Below are 10,365 nucleotides of genomic sequence, written 5' to 3' on the forward strand. Positions count from 1 at the left end.
ATGACATCAAAGTATTGGTATTCTCACTTTGTCTTAATAGAACTGTGCTATTCTGAGATGTGAAACAAGAATTTTTTTGGGCTTTCGCATCTCATCCGAAAACATTTCCAGTCCCAGTCATAAGACTTTTTTTTCTAAATCCCGTCTCGTCTAGACGGATCACATTTGTCGATTTCTCGAAAAAATTGTTGGCGTGCTTAAGATTTCTTGTTTTCCCAAATGAAATTGCGGTACACTTGGAACTATTTGAAAAAAAAAAAAAAAAAAATTTACTAGGTGTCACAATTACCTTTCAAATTATTTTTAAATGCATGTGTACATCTTTCATTTTTAGTAAGACACACGACGGCTTTTTTACGGAATCGCTCTTGGGTGTACACAGGGAGATTCGCATTTTCGTGATTGGAGGGGCGCGAGAACGAGAAGAATGTGTATATAAGTGCGCATTCAACGATGCAAAAATAATGAGAAAAAGGGAGGGAAAAAGGAGATACAGGTGTTGCAGACACAAAGAGCTCGAGCGACATGGAAATGCTCGCGTGTGTGGAGTGCAGAGGTTTTTTAAAAAAACGCAGTGAGGAGCTTTTCGAGTTTTGTTTGAAAAAAGGCTAGAGTGCTTTATTTACTTGTTTTTTGATTGTGCAGGTGAAATGAAAACCGGCTCGAGTAGTGTATGGCGAGGAGTTTTGCAGATGAGCTTGAGGTGGTAAAAAGTTTTTTCTAATGTATTAGATTTCTTGAAAAAAAATTTTTTTATTTTTTGCACGTGTTTCGTACGATATGCTGGGCACATCATACTGACTCATATTGTTGGTCATTCTCGCAACGCAACTCCTTACCAATGTCTTTCCCACGTAACACGCTTTCATTGAATTTGCTTTTTTGTTGGTGATGGATTAAAATAAATGTTGATTTTTAGATAGGTTAATTAATTTTTTCTGACAAAAATTCCGTTTACAGATGACAATGTAATTGTGGTGTAAACAAATTGTACCTCATTTTCTTTTCACTAAGTACTAGAACTGTCAACATTAAACATTTTAAGAACAGATTAGGTTTGTTTACTTTAATTTTTCTACCCATCTTACCTAGTTCTTCTGTTTCTGCTTGATTTTTCAGGCAATACCATTTTGAAGATCAAGACCAAAGCATCTTAAGCACAAAGCTAGAATTTTGAAAATGTTTCATCGGTATAAAAGTGCATGTAAATAAAAAAATTTGTGCTGTCTGCAAATAATCCGTTGTTGAAACGGTCTGTTGGTATGAATTTGTCTGCATTAAAAGTTCGTATCCACGAATTAAAAATAAATAATAGTAATAATATTAACTATAAGAACAATAAAAGTAGATAAAAGCATTAGCCCCTTTCAACGCACATTATAGGGTTGTAAAAAAATTCAAATGAGTGCGTATCTTACTATTAATTGAAAGTGGCATTGATGATTATTTCCAATGTCCAAAGTTTTAAAAATGAAATTTTGATAGGAATTTTAAAAATGACACGTAGACGTGACTTCGAAATCCTTGTTTAATCTGTTTTTGTTTGTGCTCACTCCTGGTCAGTTATTATACTTGAAGCCACGTTCAACATAAGTCTGATAATATATCTTTTACCTAATTTTTACCTAGTGTGATTACTTCGTTTAATTTATTTAGAGTGAGGAAGTACTTAGTAGATTAGTTTTGTTCAACATCCCAAGTATATGATTTGAAACATGATAGAAAAAAGGGTCTAAATATATTTTTTTCTTAAATACTAATATATAAGTAAACTGATATACTAGTTCGTAAGTAGCTGCTTACAGTTATTTGTATGCAAAATTCTTAAAACATTACAGTTTGATTTTTTTCAGACAATAAGACAATATTGGTTCTACAAACCAATCAAAAAAAACTTTGAAACTGGAATGACTCTATTAAATATCCTAAGCGTTTAAACTATTATTAAAGCGAATTTTATACGTAAATTTTGAATTTTAATCCTGTTGATTAAAAAACATTTAAAAGTCAATTAGCATTATTTTTCTATTTACGTAAGAGAGAATCATCAACTTATATTTCATGAAATAACGAGACATGCACCTTTCTATATGGTCATCAAGTCATGAAAGTTCTGGTTCTTTATATCTTCTATTGCCAAATCTGCAAATAAGGGTGATATAAGGGAGCCTATTTGAGTTTCAAAAATCTATCTGTAGAACTTTGTTGTTGAAATAAAAGAGATCATTGTTAAATTAAAATGTAGCTATTTCTATTGCTTCGTGTGGTAAAAACTTTCAACCTTATGTTCCAAACTGTTCATTAGGAAATGTAAGTAAATATTAGGTTAACTATGAAGTGACATCTAATAATAAGAAAATATAGTTTCCGTTATCTAGTGCTTACATGCTTCAAAAACTAATGCTAATATTATTGTGTAACGTTGGTGATTTAAAATATGGTGATAAATTATGGAAAGAAATTGGGGCTAACGAGTGGGTGAATTTATACAGGAAATGATTGGTCATCGAGTTAAATGTCCTACTAATCACGTACAGTTCACTTCTGTTTTGTTAACTGTATTAACTTCCTCTTATCTTACTGGATAAACATACAATTTTCGTTTTCTTAACAAAACATTTTGTAGCTCTGAAGTTGCATGTATTATATTTTTTCATCTATCAGTTATGTATTAATGGCTTGAAAAAGTATTTCTCTAAGTAAGTTTTTCATTCCTAATTGATATGAATTTTATGAAAACTATAGTTACAGTACATTCAAATAGTAGTGTTAATAATATGTATCAATACTCTAATTATGTCGTTTTCTTGATGACAATCCGTGTTACGACATGAGCAGGAGAGTAAAACTACCCAAATTTCACCTGATTATCATTTTAAATTTTTTAGTTTTTGTAATACACTAGTACTTCGTACTGATGAGTTCAGCTGGTGATCGAGAACGAAATGGTGTAGTATATATGCGTGCAAAATGTGTCAAAAATTAAGTAATTCAAAATGATAATCAGGTAAAACTTGAGTAGTTTTGCTCTCCTACTCATATTAATAATATTTTTTTATGAAAAAAGTTATTGTCTAACTGCAAATGGGACTAAAGCTACGTAATTTTTAAACTTTGTCCCAGGATAGTAATGTTTATTAATTTCTTATGAGCTAGTTATCGCCAGTACTACTGCACATAGTTTGAATCCCGAAAAAAACTTCAACAAACTGCATGTGAAGATCGCACATAATTGTCCACATTCATGGATAGACAGTAGATTGAGCAGATACAAAGTCTCGTAAATACCAATTCATAAAGAAACGGACTTTATCAATAACTAGTTGCTCCCTCCCCCTCCATCTCAGCTTTACCCGAGACTCACTAAATTGAACACCGTAAAGTGTTGTCATATTATGTGAAATGTTTCCAGTTGAAAATTTTACAACTATTCCTGACACTTCTAAGAACAAAAATCTTCTTATTAAAAAAACATTTTTGTTTGGAATTCATACAATTTTTTTGGTTGAATAATAAGCAGTTAAAAGTGAAAAAAATATTATTATACTAAAAAGTACCGTGCGTTCCTAATGCCATAAAATAATCGTTGGCCCTGAAACGCCGTTGATTTTTAGTTTCTCTCGTATAATCTACGAAAAGTGCTATTTTTTAAATCTGTAAAGATTAATGTTTCATTCTGTTATACAACTTTACTTCGAAGGAGATTTTCTTACTTGTAGTGTTGAGTAAACTTTACGGAAAGTGATCAAGTAGTGAAATCCCTGATGGATGCAGTCAGGGCCTGAGAGCAATCTATTGAAGCATTAAAATATGATTGTGTACTTCAATTTAAGAATCACAGCCCCATGATTACATGGGCAATACATATCTCAAAGTCTTATATCTGATAATTATTTGCCTAATTAACCATTTTTAATAATTGTAAGTACTTTTTAACTCGCTTTTAATATAATAGCTGCTCTCCTTTATTATTGGCATCTTGCATTATTTTGTAGGTTATTTCATTCGAGTGCCTATAGGAGCGTATAGGAGCTTCCGTACTTTCCCAACGTCTCTTGGTATTACGCCGAAGACGTTAGTGTCTAAGGTACCTTCTTTTTTTGCAAACTCCGTTGTTTTGGTAATCTAAGGGGGAGAGATTGGCTCGTGATGCTTGCCCGTTGGAAGCTGTCCCGTTTGCTGAAGTTTTTTTTTCCTTTATAGCTGTTGGGTTCAACCATCTCAGACCTCGTGAATGACTTACTTGGTTTAATAGTGGCCGGCTTTATATAGTCTTTTAGTTGAAGAATCGTTGCCGGAAATAGTAAAAATGTATTTGTTGGCAAGATATAGGTTGCCCATAAAAGAACCGATAAAATTTATGGTTAAGTAGGGAACGTAAATACTTATAATGGCTCTGAAAAGGGCCAGTGGTGAAACTTCCAGCTATTCCTTGTTATTATTCTTGATGATGGAGCTGGCTGCGAGTAGCTTGACTCTTACCCTCAGAGTCTCTGTGAACGGAGACCGTGATGGAAGAAGGTACGCCGCTGACCAAAGAATATTTTGTCTGTGGGTCGTGCCCCGTATAACTAAACGCTTATTGTTAGTCGGGAAAGTGGGCCTGGAGAATACCTTTTCTGTCGGTATGCTGTTGGGACGACCACTGAGAAGGAGGCCGTAGTGGCAGCTCAAACTCTTTAGGATTATTTTCCCTGGCTTTCTGTTGTAGAAAAATCTGCTCTGGTAGCCCCAGGATAGTTGGAAGAAAGGACATGAAACTGTAAAATGTTTAAGCAGATTATGCTCTAGCTAAACACGTCTCCTGGTATTTCACTGGAGATTAATTTATAGTACTGTCCTTTTCCAATCATGACCAATCGTTGAATCGTTCTCAAAGTGCCCAGTGGGGGCGCCATTTCAGAATCGCGCTCAAAGCGAATAGCAAGGATATCCAGCTGTACGACTTCCTGCTCTATGCTTTGTGCAATGCCGATGATCGACTGTGGTGTTCGGTTTTTTTTTTTTTTTTTTTTTTTTGTTAGGAGGATGGTGAAAATCTTACATAGACATCCCTAAGGGAGGGGATAGTGCCGGATTCTTACCGGCTAAAAACACAATCAGGGGACCAGCCCGGAGGCTCTACACCCTTGGAAAAAGAAGAGAGTTAGAAGTAGAGGAAAAGAAGAAAGACGTATGATGCAGCAAGAAAAGATGCCAAGCTCTAGCTCAGGTGAGGAGGCTTGGTGTTTACGCGTTGAAGTGGAGGTCGAGAGCTGACTTAAGTCAGTTTTGAAGAGATGGGTTGACAGATACAAACAAAACAAAAACTCAACAATGAAGAACTAACACAAACAAAAAAGGATTTGGTGGCTACCCGAGTGTAGATGAGAGTATGCTGCGTGAGCGCACTTAAAATGCAGACGATGTGGAAGACTGGAAAGGTCACTCCAGGATTAGAGTGCAGGGGCGATCTACTCAGTCGCTCTAGCTAGGGGAGCAGTCGGCTAAGGCCTTGATAAGTGGGTTTGGATGCGATGTGATCGAGTTTCTTAAGTTTTGAGCATATGAGTACGCTGCTTTCTTGGAAGAGACTACTGAGATTTCTTTGAGAATTTGCTCGTTCCTGATGAACCAGGGAATGTTCAGGGAGCTGCGCAAGAGACGCATGAAAGTTCCTTGCAGTAGACGAAGTTTTGAAGTGATTCTCCAGATTAGTATGGCGTATGTGCATATGATTCTGATGATTGCGTTAAAGATACGTAGCTTGGTCCGAGTTGAGATTTTCACATTAATAAATATTGTTTTAAGTGCCACAAAAGCGGCTCTGGCCTTCTGTTGTACACTAGCGACTTGTTTTGACCACGTAAGGCATTTGTCAAATATGACTCCAAGATATTTGGCGGTGAGGCTCCATTTGATATTATGTGAGTTTACGACGATGTTTAGAGGCTTTTTCCTCCTTTTAGAAAAGAAGAGAGCAACTGTTTTGGCTTCATTTAGTACTAGACACCAGAAAGTGTACCAATGGGCAAGGACCTTGATGTGCTTATTGAGTTTTCCTGTGCATTGGGTGATGACCTTTGAAGAATGGAGTAGGGCGACGTCGTCTGCATATTCAGCAGACATTATACCCTGGCTTTGAGGAATGTCGTGACAGAAAGATGTTGAAGAGCAGTGGTGATAGTTTTGCTCCTTGAGGTACTCCAGCTGAGATGGTACGTGGAGCAGAGATTGAGTTTCCAATTTTGGCCTGAAAGCTTCTTTCTGACAAGTAGGACTTTACAACTGTGACGAGGTAGGGTGGAAAGCCGAGTTTTAACATCTTGAAGATTAGTCCAGTATGCCAAACTCTGTCGAAAGCCTGACGGACATCGAGAAGAACCATAGCAGTGTGCTGTTTTTTGTTCAGCTTTTCGGCGATGAATTCAGTCACTCTGAGAAGTTGATGGCAGGTACTATGGCGTTCCCTAAATCCGCATTGGGTGTCGGGAATAATATTGTTTAGATGTACGTGAGCCTCGATGCGGGTGAGTATTACGGATTCAGCTAATTTGCTAGATTTGATAGTAGACTTATGGGTCTTGAGCCTTCAGTTGAAGAGAGAGGTTTGCCTGGCTTTGGTATGAATATAACTATGGCTTTCTTCCAAGCTGGAGAAAAGTACTGGAATCTCATGATAGCGTTGATTATGTTACAGATAGCCGTTATTTGTTTCCTTGGTAGGATCTTCAGAATCGAGTTGTTTATCCCATCCCAACTGGGAGTCTTGTTGTTTTTCAATTTGCGTGTGAGTTTTCTTATTTCAATTGGTGATGTGGGCGAAAAATCAGATGCTGTTGGAAGTAGATTTTCAGCTTGATCGGTGATGATAGCGTGGTCGTCGATGAAATCTCCTTGACTAGGATTTGGTGAACATTGAGTCACAAGTGCATCGGCGAAAGCCTCTGCTTTTTCTGAGTCAAGAGTGTAAATGTGGGGTCCAACTTTTAGAGGTGGTGAAACAGTACGCTGCTTTCTGAGGGACTTGACTATTTTCCAAGCCCGTCTTGGATTTGATTCTGCTTCTTCGATATAGCTCCGAGAGTTTAGTTCTTCGAGAAGAGATTGAATTTCTTTTTGTAGAGCGTTTAGCTTGGTCTTTAGTTCAGGAGATCTTGATTGCTGCCAGTTTCTGCGCATTTTGTTCTTGTTCTTGATGAGGGTGCGAACGTCCTTTGGAAGATTTCTATGACTCTTTGTTGCAGGTAGAGTAACGGTTGAATCCTTAATGGCAGTTGTTAGGCACGTGGTTAGAGCTGCAACAGCTGCGTCCAGTTCTGAGGAGTCTCTGATTGAAGAGCATTAAAAGGCTGCTGTTTCCAACTTGTATTGAAGAAGATCTTTATCAATCTTGTTGAAAGATAGAGGTGTCGTTTGGGATGAGCAGTAAATCTCGAAGAAAACTGGACGATGATTTGAAGTGAGATCGTTTAGGACCCAAGGGTCTTTAGACATCGTTATGCCACTGGTGATTCCAATGTCTAAGATTTCTGGCCTGTACGAGTTGTTATCGGGGTAGTGAATGGGCTCCGAAGGAGCCTCTAGAGTCAGTTTGTATTTTAGCAGCATGCGTAGTAGCGATTTACCCCTTGGGTTTGTTTCAACGCAGTTCCATGATGTATGTTTTGCGTTTAGATTGCCAAGTACTATTCTCGGGACGTCTTTTTCGAAAAAGGTTGGAAGACTATTGATGTCACTTAAGGAAGGTGAAGCGTAGAAAGTGATGACCCTGGGATTTTTACCGCCAGGAGAGTTATTGAGAATTTCGCTGCCTACGACCTCTCCTGATGTTGAAGTGTCCCTGATGGGTGAATGGCGGAGACTTTTCTTGATAAGGATAGCGGCGCCGCCTCCATCGGAACCTGCTGCGCCTACGGTTTTGTCGTCCCTGTATATGACGTAATCAGTGAAGTAGGGTGAGTGCTTCGGTTTGAGAAAGGTTTCTTGAATGCAGAAGATATCCACATCGTGATCTTGCAAAAATTGCTCTATTTCGAACTTCTTGCCTTGGATGCTTCTGGCGTTCCATGTCACTAAAAGTAGTTTATTTTTTGGGGTGATCATACTGACACAGAGACGTCAGGACCTCGAAAATAATACGAGTGATGATAGGGGTTAATGCAGTATCCGGTGGTAGTGATGCTGCTAGTGGCTGCTTGGTTGATGCCACGACTTGGGCAAAGCTAAGGTTGTTTGGAAGCGCTGTTTGTCTTGGAGGCTGATGTGGTTGAGTTTGAGTAGAGCTCTTTTTGGTGACGGTTGTTTTACGCTGGATCGATTTGATTGGTGCTTTTGGGCAGCCTCTGTAGTATGCCCTGTGGTCTTGATTACAGTTCGTACAGACTGGTTTGGTTTCCTTTGAGTCCTTGTTCAGACAGGCGGCAGTGGCGTGATTTTTTGCGCAGAAAGAACAAACCCAGGTAGCGTGACAGTAGTTTGATGTATGATTATATTTTTGGCAGCGTTTACACTGAGGGATGAAGTTTGTTTTACGTTTTGGTTCGACTCGGATGCTGAGTCCACCTACAGACTTGACGTCAAAGATGGAATTTGCTTCTGGTGAAGCAGGGTTTAAGTGAACGACGACAAGGGGCCAGATATTGTCACCCTTGCGCATACGGTGGACCCGGCGTGCGGCTGGAACTTTGCTTTGGAGTTCCTCCAAGATTTTGGTTTCGGTTAGATGCTGCAATACTCCTCGGCTGACGACTTCTAGCTCGCGTTCTTGTTTTAGCTGGTGCGTTGAGTACTCAACTTTACTTTTTTCTAGCTCGGAGGTGATGAAACGGAAATCGTCGACTGATTTTGTATAAATTTTTATACCGTTGTTGATGCTTACAGCTTTGCGAAGCTCAATCTTTTCGGCTGTTAAAGCAGAGTGGACTTTGGGCCAACGTTTTGTCTCACGGACAAGTATTGGTGGAGGAGACGGTTGCTTTTGGCTCGGAGAGGTTACTTCTTCGAACGAGTTACTGTTCTATTCAGAATCCGATTCGGTACCAGACTCTTCGAAGAGACCTGCTCTAGATTGGATTAGATTAGATTAGATTAGATTCTTTATTTAGGCCTTGTGGCTATGCCATATCTGGCCCTCAATTAGCAGTACAAAGAATACACATAAAGTAACTCTTGAAGATACATAGTAATTTACAATATATGATAAGCAGTATTGGTAAACATAATTATAAAATATAGTTACAATATGAAAAAATTACAGAAAGTAAACAAGTTAGAGCAAAGTAAATTCACATAGTATTGAAAGTATAAATGTAATATCAAGCTAGGTGAAGGTTAAAGCTATTTGTCAGCTTTGCGTTTTTTGACTATACGTGGTTTACTGGTGACGTTGACAGACGTGGTTTTTGAACCGTTTGATTGATTGAGAGCCTTGTTCTGGGCGTTGATTGTCTCGTGGAGCTCTGAGATCAGAGCGTTTGACTGTTGTTGCTGTAGCTGAAGGTTTGAAATCGTGGCCTGTAGGTCCTTGATAACCTTGAGCAGATCTTCCTAAGAGGAGCCTGAGTGTTCAATTGGGGAATTTGATAGAGTAGCCAACAAGGCGTTCACTCTTGCTCTGTGTTCATTCCAGGGACCTCGATGGGTCCTGGGGTAGTCGAGGTATCCCTCCGATGATCCAGCAGAGGACTGTTTTTCTGCGTACTCTTTCGTTTTGATGCCAAGTAGAAGCATGAACCAGTAGGCCCTGAGAACCTATATGAAGCGCAGAGAGAGAATCACAGAAGGCAGTACGTCCGTATGCTACGAAGTCACTGATGAGAATGTGGTGTTCGGTACTTTGCTCGGAGACATAATAACCAGTCTTACTGAATTCTATTGCAGGTAGCTTCGATTTTACTTTTACGCCACCTAGCGGATCGTACTGAACTGAAAAGCTATCGTATTTTTACAAGACTTTAAGTTTATTTATTTCTATTGTTATTAATTTTTTCAAGATGAAAACTATACTAAAACTATCTAAAAAGTGTCTAGAATCAGTATGCAAAATTTCAGCAAGATCGGTTGAGCAGTTTTCGTGGTTAGCGATTACAACAATTTTAGCGACTTTGCTTTATACATTAGTAAGATAAGATAACATAAGATTTAAACAAGAAAAAAAAATTTGGCTGCTCGCATTATTTATAAAAAATAGAGTGGCTATGCTGCTAAATTCTTTATTACAAAATTTTGTTTACTATTTAATCTATCGATAAAAGCATATCTTTGAAAGATTTTTTTAGCGTTATTTCTTACCATACATGAATTAAACAGTGAGTTATACTATACCTGATTGAAAGGAGAAAAAAATGCAATTTTATCTATATCATGAGCTGGAAAAGATGAAAC

The sequence above is a fragment of the Copidosoma floridanum genome, unplaced genomic scaffold (assembly GCF_036245765.1).
Source record: "Copidosoma floridanum isolate Cflo_tuat_1 unplaced genomic scaffold, Cflo_Japanese_pri ptg000004l, whole genome shotgun sequence".
In the NCBI taxonomy this organism is placed as follows: Eukaryota; Metazoa; Arthropoda; class Insecta; order Hymenoptera; family Encyrtidae; genus Copidosoma; species Copidosoma floridanum.